The sequence below is a fragment of the Mirounga angustirostris genome, unplaced genomic scaffold (assembly GCF_029215605.1).
Source record: "Mirounga angustirostris isolate CCGP_5_RB_7025 unplaced genomic scaffold, mMirAng1.0.hap1 SCAF_8, whole genome shotgun sequence".
NCBI lineage: Eukaryota > Metazoa > Chordata > Mammalia > Carnivora > Phocidae > Mirounga > Mirounga angustirostris.
The window spans coordinates 143,150,358-143,162,396 of record NW_026991716.1 but is presented as its reverse complement, the minus strand read 5'-3'; positions in this window follow the sequence as shown (position 1 = coordinate 143,162,396).

The following is a 12,039-nucleotide window of genomic DNA, read 5'->3' as shown; positions in this document are numbered from 1 at the left end:
AAGCCCGGGGCCAGGGGGGGCTGCTGGCGGCCGTCCCTGCTGTGCCTCGCTCTGGGCAGGGCCACCTGGCGTCCTCATGCCCCCCTGCTCTTTATACGGAAATAAAACAAGCAGCTACGCTCTTGGCCTTCAGCTCTCCAACCTCATTTCTTCCTCCCATTTGGTCAGTTCCTGAGCAGCACGTATCCACAAGCAAGACACGTACACACGTTCACACTTTTCTGCCACCACTTTCTGGGCTGCTTCCCCAGCAGAGGAGGGGACTTGCTCCCCGAAACCCTTCAGGCTCATCGCAAGGCTCGGGTGTTGAAACCGCTCAGGGATTGCAGAGCCCACGGGAAGCACGTGAACATTCTGCCCCTGGCGACAGCGGGATGCCCCGAACACACCCACAGCCAGCCGCGCCCCATCCCCTGTGTGACAGACCCCGGGGCACAGACCTGCTGGGGTGAGATGGCCGTCCCTTGGGTCACAGCTCTGGAGGTCAGAAGTCCCCGGTGGGTGTTGCGGGCTAAAGTCCAGGTGTCGGCAGGACTGCCTTCTTGGGGGCTTTCGGGGACAGAGCCCTGCCTTGCCCGGGGCCTGGAGGCCCTGCTTTCCTGGGCTCCTGGCTCTTCCGCCAGACTCAGAGCCAGCCGCAGGGGGTCGAGCCCCATGTTCTCACCTCAAGCACTCCCCCACACCTCCTCTTCCACTGTCGAGAACGCTTGTGGTGACACTGGCCCACCTAGATGCCCAGGATACTCTCCCTATTTCAGGGTCAGCTGATGAGCAGCCTGAACCTCACCTCTATGTCACTCATGGGTTCTGGGGCCCAGGATTTGAGAGCCCATTCTTCTGTCTAGCACACCACACAGAGTGAGCATCTATCTGCTTATAGTCTTCAGGCTGCATGTTTGTTTGGGTGGGCGAAGGTTCGGGCAGTTTGCTAACATGTCAGCCGGGCACCGTCTTGTGCGTGCGGACGAAGACACGACGCACCCCAGGTGCACCCCTGCTCCCCTTGCCCTCAGGTCTCCCGGGGTGACAGAGAATGCATGAACAACAGGCTGGGTCACAGCTGGGCACCCCGGCTTGAGAAACCCCGGTCACTTATAAGGGCTGGCCTCCCTTTGCCCCAGAGGGGGACACCACCTCTGTCCTCCTGGGCTGTCCCCCCGGCAAACGTCCTAGAGAAAACCGTCCAGTGACTGCTCACACACACACAGAAATGCAGGATTCACCTCCCAACCATAGCGTCTCCGTTCTGTATCTGCTGCCCCCAAATGCTGAACTGAGCGTCATCCAGGAGACACCAACAGACGGGGCAGAAGAGGTAGGTTTGGGGGTGTTCTGCTGCTTCACTCTCATGGGGACCTCCTCCTGAGTCACAACCACAAACGCACCCGAGGATAAAGTATCCATCTTTCGTAGGACCTAAAATGGTCCTCCACACACCTTTTATGCAGATGATTGTGCGTTTATTCTCAGATTTGGCCTGTCCCTTGTCCTAAGTTCCGCCGACCCAGGCCGTTAGCCCACATGTACTTCCCAAGGTGCTGGAACCAAGAGACACGAAGGACCACAGGCCTGGCTCCCAGCTCCCAGCGCAGCCCCAGCAGACCCTGAGGTTTCATCTCAGGTGACCTGCTAGGTAAGATGAGTAAACCCCGTCTGCAAAGGCGAGTCCCGATGTAGCTCATGACTCACAGCCCAGAGTCGGAGGCCCCGCGTCAGGTGCGGCTCTGCCTCCGGAGAGTGTGGATGCACCCCGCCCCCATCCGCGCCCTCCCCCACCCCTGTCCCCACAGCTCCGCTTGCTCGGCCTCACTCAGGTCCACGGCACCCTCCTTCACGTGACTGCAACCTCGTGGGTTTTTTTTTTTTCAGTTTGCCAGTGTTTCCACACATAGTGATACAATTCCATAATTGATGCATGAAAAATCGGACTGAATGAGATGGTCCCTCATGGCAGAGATTCAGTCATTCAAAAAACACATCCTGAGCACGGACCACATGTCCATCACGGTCCCAGGAGCTAGAGATGTGTCAGCAGCAGCAAGGCAGAGCCCTCCGCTGGTGAAGGCAATCCCCTGGCAGAGGGAGAGAGAAAATAAACAGTAAGCAGTAAGACGCACGGTAAGATAAACCCGTGCAGTGAAGGAGAGCAGAGCAGAGCAAGGAGGTAGCTACTCTGTTCAGGAAGGGGGTTCAAAGCACAAACCAGCCCTGAAGATTTACCAGATCTTGAGGTCCCTGAGTGGCTCAGTCGGTTAAGCATCCGACTGGATCTCAGCTCAGGTCTTGATTGCAGAGATCAAGTAGGTGTGGAGCCTACTTAAAAAAACAACCACCACCAAAAAAAAAAAAAAAAAAAAAAAAGATTGGTTCTTCTCAGCAACAGGTGTTAACAGCCTTTCAATGCAGAGCTTATGAACTTCATAGTTTATTTAATTTAATCCCCATTAATGGCTATAATTCAGGATCTAAAATCAAAAGCACTCCTAGACAACATATGTCCATTTTGGGGATATGTTTGTCACTTAACTCTGATGAGGAAAAACATCAAACAAGTATGTGGCACTGAAACAATTTCCCGTATGTTGCTTTTAATCACACTTGAGCTTCGGCAAGAAAGCCCCGTTGTCTAAATGATAGCTGTGCTTTCAGCTCAGAAGCATCACTGTTGGCGGTGAGTTCCGTTAATTTCAGCGTTTTCGCGTGAAATTTATCCACAGGTCTTTCTTTTCGGCGGGCACAGGCCACCAGTTCCCCGCTGAGCCAGCTCTCCTGCGGCTCTGCTTTGGACCGGAGTTGAGATTGTGAAATCGGAGACTGGATCAAACGGAGCTACGTCAACGTCACAGGCTTCGAACTTGGCTTCCGTTTTACTGCGGTTCGGGGGACACAGGATGCTGTGTTGGTTTCAGGTGTACAACAGGGTGGTGGACACGTCCGTTCCGTGTTCTGCTGTGCTTGCCTCGCACGTCGCTGCCGCCTGTCGCCCCACGCGCTGTCGGCACGGTTCCAGACACCCCCGTGCTGGGCCCAAACTTGTTTCTTCGTCACTTAAAACTATGGACGTGGAAACTCAACCCATCAGGTTTTGGCTTTAGTCCTAAATAACAGTTGAAAAGGTAAATATGCAGATTGAGGATGAGATTTTTTTTTAAAGAAGAAATTAAGATAAGAATTAGGCTCTTCACATAAATTTAAAACTCATTTGTAGAGCCTTGAGTTTTGCTAACAACATTTGTAGCCCAGCTACAAAATACCCTCACTCATACACATCCAAAGGAATTCAAAATCACATAGAATTCCACCCAATGGGCTTTGATGTGAGCGGTAGCGAAAGTTTAGTCTCTAAACCCTTGAGATGATTAATGACAAAATAATGAGTTTTGGCCTCACAGCACCTGACAAGCGACTGCCCTGACGTCTTAGATGAAAGGAAGCCAGAGGGTCCCACACCCCTCAGGTTCCAGTGGTTTTTCAGACTTCTGTTTCCTCCAAACCTTCCAGGACTCACATAAATTGGACAAGGCAGGACAGCTGCTCCATGGTGCCCACGTGTCTGCTCAAACTCTAGTCCAGACATCGCCCTGACACATGGTTTAGATGTGATTAACGTTTACAATTACTGGACTCTAAGTAAAGCAGATCATAATGTCCTGGGCCTCAGCCAATCAGATGAAGACCTTGAGAGCAAAGACTAAGGTTTCCCAAAGAAGAAGGAATTCTCAAGACGATACGGAAAGCCTGCCTGAGTCTCCAACCATCAGACCCACATGTCAACACCAACTCTTACTTGAGTCTCCAGCCTGCAGCTCAATCTATGCACGTCAGACCTGCTGGTCCTCACGATGGTGTGAGCCAGTTCCTTAAAATAAATGTCTCTCCCTCTCCCTTGATAGATAGCCAGATCGACTGATTGCTAAGTGATAGATATAGAGGTATAGATATGTGGCTAGAGATGGAAACATATCTCCTGTTGGCTCCATTTCTCTGAGAACTCTAATTAAGACTGTTGACCTTGCAGAAAACGTAGAGGCAATTTGGCCACCCTCTGGGCCTGATTGAGTCACACCAAGTCGTGTACGCCATCGCCTACACAGCCGGGCCCCGGGCAGCTCCATCAATGAAAGGACCTGAGACTTGCTTTGACCACAGCTCTGTCTATATCCAGTCATCCGCTCGACTACTTGGTGCCATGTGTGGTAGGCAGGTTTGGGCGTAACGTTGGTCACGAGTGTTTCTTACCGATACCAGGGTGCCATCTAACAAACGAAATCCTGCCTGTCCTTGTCACGTCAGCTCAGGCAATGTGTCCGTAGAACCTTCTCTAGACCCCGTTGCTCCCCAAAGAGGCTGTACCACAGCGAGCCAGCATTGCAGGGACCTGGGCTTTGGTGCTCCCATTTCCCCCTGCCTGGGACACCGCTGAGGAAGTGTTCTTTCTGCTCCCAGCTCAGCACAATGCCTTGCACAAAAAAATGATTTGTTAACAAAGAAATAGATAAGGTATTGAATGAACTGGGGCCGTATGAGATTCTAAACTGGGCTTCAGCGTCCTCAGGTGGGTTAGGTGGCCTCCTTGATGTGGCAGGTAGATTGCCTGAGTTCACTACTGTGCCCAGCACGGAGCTCGGGCCATCGGTGTGTTTGCAGCGGTCACCGACTGCCACCAGAGGGTGCAGATCACCCCCCGCAGTCCCAAACTTGCCTCTCCTCCAGATTCCTGAACTCAGTTGCAACACCTCCACACACACCATTTCCAAAGGTCACATCCAGAGGTCCTTTGGTCGGAAGCCCCTCTCCCGCCCCTCACAGTCACGGGTCATCACAGCCTGCCACTGCTGGAGTCCTGCTCCCTTCGGCTGGTCCCCGCTCTCACCGCGGCCACTGTGATCACCTCCTGCCTGGCCCTCCTGTTGCAACGTCGCTTCTCAAACCCTGTCCACCCTGCAGCTCAAAGTTCTATCAAAAGACAACGATGCCTCCATCACTTTACACTGTTAGAGGAAAACCTCCGGCACGGCGCTTCTCCTAGAGCAGGTCTGGCGCCCTGACCTGGAGCACCAGCCCCCATGACCTTGGCCGCTGTGCTTCACTGGTCAGTCTCCAGGCACGTCCGCCTGCAGTTGATGCTGTGCTGACCAACAGAGCGGCCACTAACCCACGTTTGACTACCAACATTTACACACACTTAAAATTAAATACACTGCAAACTTCAGTTCCGTGGCCACACCGGCCACATTCCGAGGGTCCCCCAGCTGCACGAGGCTGGGGCTCCCGTGCTGGACGGTGAGACTCTGGCACGTGTCCACGATCACAGACTCGGGTGGAGTCTTGATGGCCTCCCTCAAACAAGAGAATCCACTCCAGCCACTTTAAGCAGAAAGAGAATTAAACCATCCTGGTAATGTGCAGAGCCATCAGGAGGGCAGGCCCGGACCCTGCTCGGCCTGAGACAACGCAGCCAGGGCTGCTGTCCCCACAGCACGGGCTCCACCGGCCGACACCCCCGCCCACCCCCGCCCCCCTGGGCCAGACTTGCCTCCGCGCCACGCCCCGCAGGGACGTCGCCCTCCCACCTGGCTCTGACCTCAGCCCAGGTCGCGAGGCAGAGTCCGTGCGGCGGGGAAGTCTGAGGAATACCGGTTCTGGCTTTGAAATGTCTGCAGCACAAGAAAGCCGATCCACGCGCCGTCTTCTCCGGGTACCGAAAGCCGCGTGCCCGCCTAGCAGGCACCCTCTCTTCATAAGTGATGGCATCGCACACGCTCTCTCCAGAGAAGCCTCACCTGAAGCTCAGTGCCATCCACACACTCCATGTACAGAAACGGGGAAACGGGAGGCGGAGGGACAGGAAATGAGTTATGATAAAACCCAGGAGAAACTGTGGGTAGTGTGATGGTCGAACTGTGTCCTCCTCCCCCCAAAATCCTCATGTTGGAGGACCGCAGGACCTCACAGTGTGACAGTGTTTGAGGGAGGCGATCAGGTTAAGAGGAGGTCATTGGGATGGGTCCTAATCCAATATGGCTGATGTCCCTACAAAAAGGGGGATTTGGACCCGGAGGCAGACACACAGGGAGGGCCGGCCGTGTGGACGCACGATGAGAAGATGCTTGCCTTGTGGCCAAGCAGGGAGGCCTCAAGAGAAACCAACCCTGCCACACCTTGATTTGGGACTTCCAGCCTCCAGAACGGCGAGAAATCAATGGCTGTTGTTCAAGGCCCCCAGAGTGGTAGTCTCTCACGACTGGCAATGTCCCCTTAAGGTTAATGATTCGGTGATGCTGGTGTTTGCTTGCCCGGCAGGGAATTCGGTAAAGCTACACCTTCTCTTTTTAAGTGTAGAACTAGGCCAAGGATAAGAGAGAAGGACAACCAAATATTAGCTTTCAGATATGCTGCTTAGGACGGCATCCCGGCCCCGAGTGGCCTGACCCACAGGGAAATTCCTTTGAGGCCAGGTCAACAAGCTTAACTCAGGCAAAGGTCAACCCGGTTTGTGGGTGAAAGATTTCTGGAGAACCGACCTGATCTCGTTCTGTGTTTTAATGTCTCTGCCCCCGCAGTGTGACCGGTACCACGCTCCCGGCGTATTCACGTCACATGGGCCACGATCCACCTGGCCGTCCCAATCTCCGGCACTGCGACCACGGGTGGAGAATATGTGCCTGAAGTCTAGACAGAGCCCTGTCACGGGCTTCCCCCTGAGGAGAGACGCCACTGTGGGAAGCCGGCGGGGCTTGAAGGGGTTATTTAGGTAAAATAGGGGTGACCATTGTCATGGCCAGGAGGTCAGAGGAAGGAATCCGTGATGTGTCTTGAGGACCACGCATAGAGAAGAGCAAGGAATGAGGAGAAACCGCGTTTCGTGATGCAGAAAATTTGTCTGCGTGACAAACATGTTAAATCAACGTTGTATATTCAGAATATACACAAGTTCTTCCACTGTTTGAAACATCATTTAGGTTAAACAAAGTAATACCTAATGAATTGATCTAAAACATACCATGCGGCTCCACTATGAAACCAGATGTAAAATGAACCACAGAGTTTCAGGTGTAGAAAGAAACTTGGCCAATTCATGGCCTGGAAAGCCAACCCAGGGAGAGGGTATTTTTGAGTCTTGAGTGACAGCTAAGGGTGGATAAAGTAATTTCTGTCCCAACAGACGGTGCTCCAGCTATGTTAACTGAAATTGGGGATTTATTGGAATTTTATTTTATTTTATTTTATTTAAGATTTTATTCATTTATTTGACAGAGACACAGCGAGAGAGGGAACACAAGCAGAGGGAGCAGGAGAGGGAGAAGCAGGCTTCCCACGGAGCAGGGAGCCCGATGCAGGGCTCGATCCCAGGACCCTGCGATCACAACCCGAGCCGAAGGCAGATGCTTAATGACTGAGCCACCCAGGTGCCCTGATTTATTGGAATTTTAAAACAAGACACTGATGTTTCTCTTATTGCTTTGTTCCACTATGTGATACATATTGAAAATATTCGTATTCCGTTTACTGGAGCAGACACTGATGTGGGAAACGAAGAAGAAAATTTATTAAATTTCCTTACTACCTACAGCCCAGTGACAAGTCCTTAAAACAGCAGGGTGACCTTCTTCTAGGGAACTAACTGCCTCGATGTTGATACTTTGCTAAGGGCCAAAGGCAACCTTAGCCCGACCCCCAGGATCCCGTGAGTCTACTTTAATGCATAAAACTTCCTTTGGAAACTTCCTTTATCTCTACCCCCCCAAGATACATGTTGGCAATTATCCCTAAGCATATGATCCACTGATAGACATCTGAAGGGTTTTATGACTAAGGGTTTACTAAACAATAATAAATGACCTTTTCCAACAATAGCTAGCCCCCCTCAGGATCCTGAAACCTTGTTGTCAAAATGCCTGGGAGGTCTGTGCTCTCCCTAACCCCCTCCCAACTTGAAAGTATATAATGGGCCACTCCTTATGACCCCAGTCCCGCTCTTTCTGCCCATGGGTCCTGTCCCTGTGCTTTAATAAAACCACCTTTTTGCACCAAAGACCTCTTAAGAATTCTTTCTTGGCCCTCGGCCTTGAACCCTAATGTCTTCCCTACATCAGAGATCACTAAGAAAAAAAAAATTAATACATAAACTTTTTTTAAAAAGAAAGAAAATTTAGCATTTGAATTGAGATGAATCATAAGTGTAAAATACATTCGAGATTTTGAAGACTTAGTATGCAAAGAAGAAAATAAAACATTTCAATAATAATTTTTATACTGAATATATATTGAAAGAATATTTTGGATATATTGGGCTAAGCTATAGCATTAAAATTATCCTCACCTATTTCTTTTTAGTTTTATTGTGGTTACTAAAAACGTAAAAGTTCTGCATGTGACTCCGGTTATATTTCTAGTCCCTTTTCCCTCATGCCAGGGTCTGTGGGAGAGGGGTTCAGTGGCCCTGCTGTCCTATTAAGTGTTCCACCTGCTGGACACGCCTGATTACTTCCTCATCATTTCATTGGATTCCTTCTTTTAATCCTTTCATTTCCTGTGCACCAGCTTGATTGGATTCAGGTTCAAGGTGTGGGCGGACCCCACCTGCAGGGCTGTTTCCTTGATGAGGCATCACACCAGGAGGTACTAGAGTTCTATCCTTCTGATGGTAATGTTAAGTAGGATCTCCTAGATCCCTCCTTGTAAATTTGCATTTCCCCTTTCAGACAGCAAATAATCCCTGTAAAGGTCCAACTCCCATTTATCTACAGAATAGTTTTTAGCATTCCTTGCTGATTCTCATCTGAATCCGTCATTTCCCTAGGGATTGCAAACTGGTGTTCTTTTAATTCTACCTTTCTTCCAAATTTATTAGCTCAACTTAATCTGAGAAGAAGAGCTTTCCTTCATCACTAGGACTATCTGAAATAGTTCATACAGGTAAATGCTTCTTTCCCTTTAATTACCAAAAGAGTTGGTGTACTAATAATTATGACAACGGAGTTTCAGGTTTTTATGTTGTTTGCTTTTTTTATTTCCAGTGCATTTTTTTAAGTTGTGGGGTTGGTTTTTTTTTTTTTTTTTTTGTCTTGTTTTGTTTTTTACTGTTAAGTTTTTAAAAATAACTCTTCTGGGACACAATTCACACATCATTCTGGGATACAATTCACACATCATGCAATTTCCCCCTTTAAAGTGTACAATTTGGTGGTTTTTAGCACATTCCCAGAGCTGTACCACCCATCACCACAACCCATGTTGGAGCATTTTCATCACCTGGAGGGAGACTGAGTACCCATGCCCCGTTCCTCACAGCCACCCGTGTATTTACTGTCTCACTGGATGTGCCCACTCTGGACATTTCATATGAGTGGGATCGTACTGCATGTGGTCCCGTGTGCCTGGCGTCTCCATAAGCATGGTGCTTGCAGGATCCATCCATGTGGTAGCATGTGCCAAGACTTCGTTTCTTTTTATTGCTGAATAATATTCCATTGTATGGTTATTCCACATTCTACTTATCTATTCGTCAGTTGATCCAACATTTGGGTTGTTTTCACTTTTTGGCTCTTATTTACAATGCTGCTATGAGCATTTGGTTACAAGGGCTGTGTGAACATATGTTTTCAATTCTCTTGGGTGGGGATCTGGGAGTGGGACTGCTGAGTCATGTGGCAGTTCTGTGTTTAGTCATTGGAGGAACTGCCAGACTGTTCTCCAGGCTGTGGCTCCACTCTGTGAGGGGGCCTCTTCCTCTACATCCTTACGGACACGTGGTGCTCCATTTGCTGCCCTTCTGCGGAGTGGGAAGCAGTATGGCCTTATCATTTCCCTCGTGGCGGATAATGTTGAGCACGTTTTCATGAGCTTGTTGGCCATTTGTGTATCTTCTTTGGAGAAATCTCTCTTCAGTCCTTTGCTTGTTCTTTGAATGGGTTGTCTTTGTATTACCGGGTTGTAAGCATTCTTTCAATATCTTAGGTGCAAGTTCCATATCAGATATATGATTTGCAGAAATGTTGTCCCATTCTGTGGTGTTTCTTTACATCTTTTTGTTCTCCCTTGAGGATCAGGGGGAAGAGGCATCTCCATTGCTTATAGTCACTGTTCTTTCTGATGCTGATATTGTCCTGAGTTTAGTCAGGGGGAGCTCCTCCCCAAGAATTCCTTTTCTATCAGCACAACCCCTCTCATTCTCACAAAGGTAGAATTTCAGCCAGTGTCAGGGCAGATCAGAGGGCTTTCCAGGCTTCTGCAATCACAGCCCAAGGGCTCATCCCAGCTCCGTCCTGCTGCAGTGGAGAAAGCAGGCTGGCTCCCACCACGGACTAAGTCTGTAGTCAGAGATGTGAGCTTCCATTTCTGTTGATGCCCTTGTAGCAGGGGCACAGGTAATGAAGGAACAGAAGGCAAGCTGAGGACAAAGCAGAAGCTGACACCCCGCAACCCCACCACCCCATGGGATATATAAGACATTCCTCAGGCACTCCTGGCTGTCCTAAAGGAAAAACAAATGGTTAACTTATAGAGATCACAATCCTGCAAGACCTGAGTCTTCTTCCTCAGTTTACTTACAAAAGCCTTAGCAATAGCTTCCAGAAGGGAATGTAAATACAATTAAATGCCCTTATAACCTGCAGCCCATCGACAGATACTTGAAGTGGGCAGCATGTAAGGTTCCTCCAGGAAGTTCCCAACTATCTTAATGTTAATGCCTTACTAGAGGGGTAAACAACCTTAACTTGACAATGGCAAGGCCTCCAGTATTCTGTGAGTCTTCTTTAGCATATGAAAGTTCTTTCTCGAAACCTCCTTTTCCTTACTTCCCCCAACCCACAGTATATAATCAGCCACCCCTCACAGCCCTGGGGCAGCAGCTCTTTCTGCCCACGGGTCCTGTCCCTGTGCTTTAATAAGCCACCATTTTGCACCAAAGACGTCTCAAGAATTCTTTCTTGGTCGTTGGCTCTGGACTCCACCCCACTGAACCTCACCTATATTCCAAAACCACATCACAGGGATGCAGGAGCACTTGGCTCCAGGGGTCCCAAACACACTGGGTCTGCTGTCACTGCTGACAAAACCCAAGCAGGGACACGAGTGGCTGTGAAAGAAGAAAGGGATTTATTTCAGTGAGGCCAACACTGGAAAGACAGAGAAAACTAGTGTTTCAAAGGCTATCTCCGAAGTGCCGAAAATATTTCCAGGTTTATGTAGGTAAATGTGGGGCAAAGATGGGTGGTTGTGTGCAGGTGGGCAGTGAAGGTCAAACTGATCACTGTCTCAGAGTCAATCACTGGTGTGGTCTTGCTGGCTCAGGGCAATCCTTGTTGCTTGAGGGGTAGTTTTGTTCCCTTGAGGAGATGCTTTGCCCATAGGGTCTTCCCCCTGAGCCAAGAGACCAGATGGAAAGAAGAACCCAACTGGAGAGTTTGAGGTCAAAATGGAGGCAGCCCAAGTCCCCGGTCATATGCTCCCCCAGAGTGGTTTTCACCATACCCAGAACCAAACAATCGTGTAGGAGAAGTTGAGATGAGGCCCTAGAGAGGGCTGGGGTACCTCTGACCTTTCTCCAAGGGCAGAGATGAACAGGATAACATCGCAGCCCTTCGTCCTCAGAGTAAATAATGCTTGGAAGATTAAAGGTGGCTCAATATTTACACACTCTCCCTGATTAAAAAACAAACCATCTGAGCCTTAGACAAGGGAAGAGGCTGGTGGGTAGGCCCGTGGGGGCATTCAAGCTGTGCTAATGTGGAATACAGGAAGAGGTCAACATTTACTGAGTCTGTGGTGGCCACTGTGGACCTTGTCCGTATGTTACTCCTGGCAATTCCCACAGAAACTCAACAACATGTATGGTGTGACATTTATTGTTTCCATTTTATAGATGAAAAAACTGAAGCCGAGGGGGTTTTAGAGACTTGCCAAATGCAGGCAGCTAAATAAAAGGGGGCAGGATGTATTCACCTGATTTGAAGGTCCGGTTTCTTCTGCGGGCACACCTTGGCTGGGAGGACACACAGACACTGGAACCCTCCGACCACCAATCCTACACAA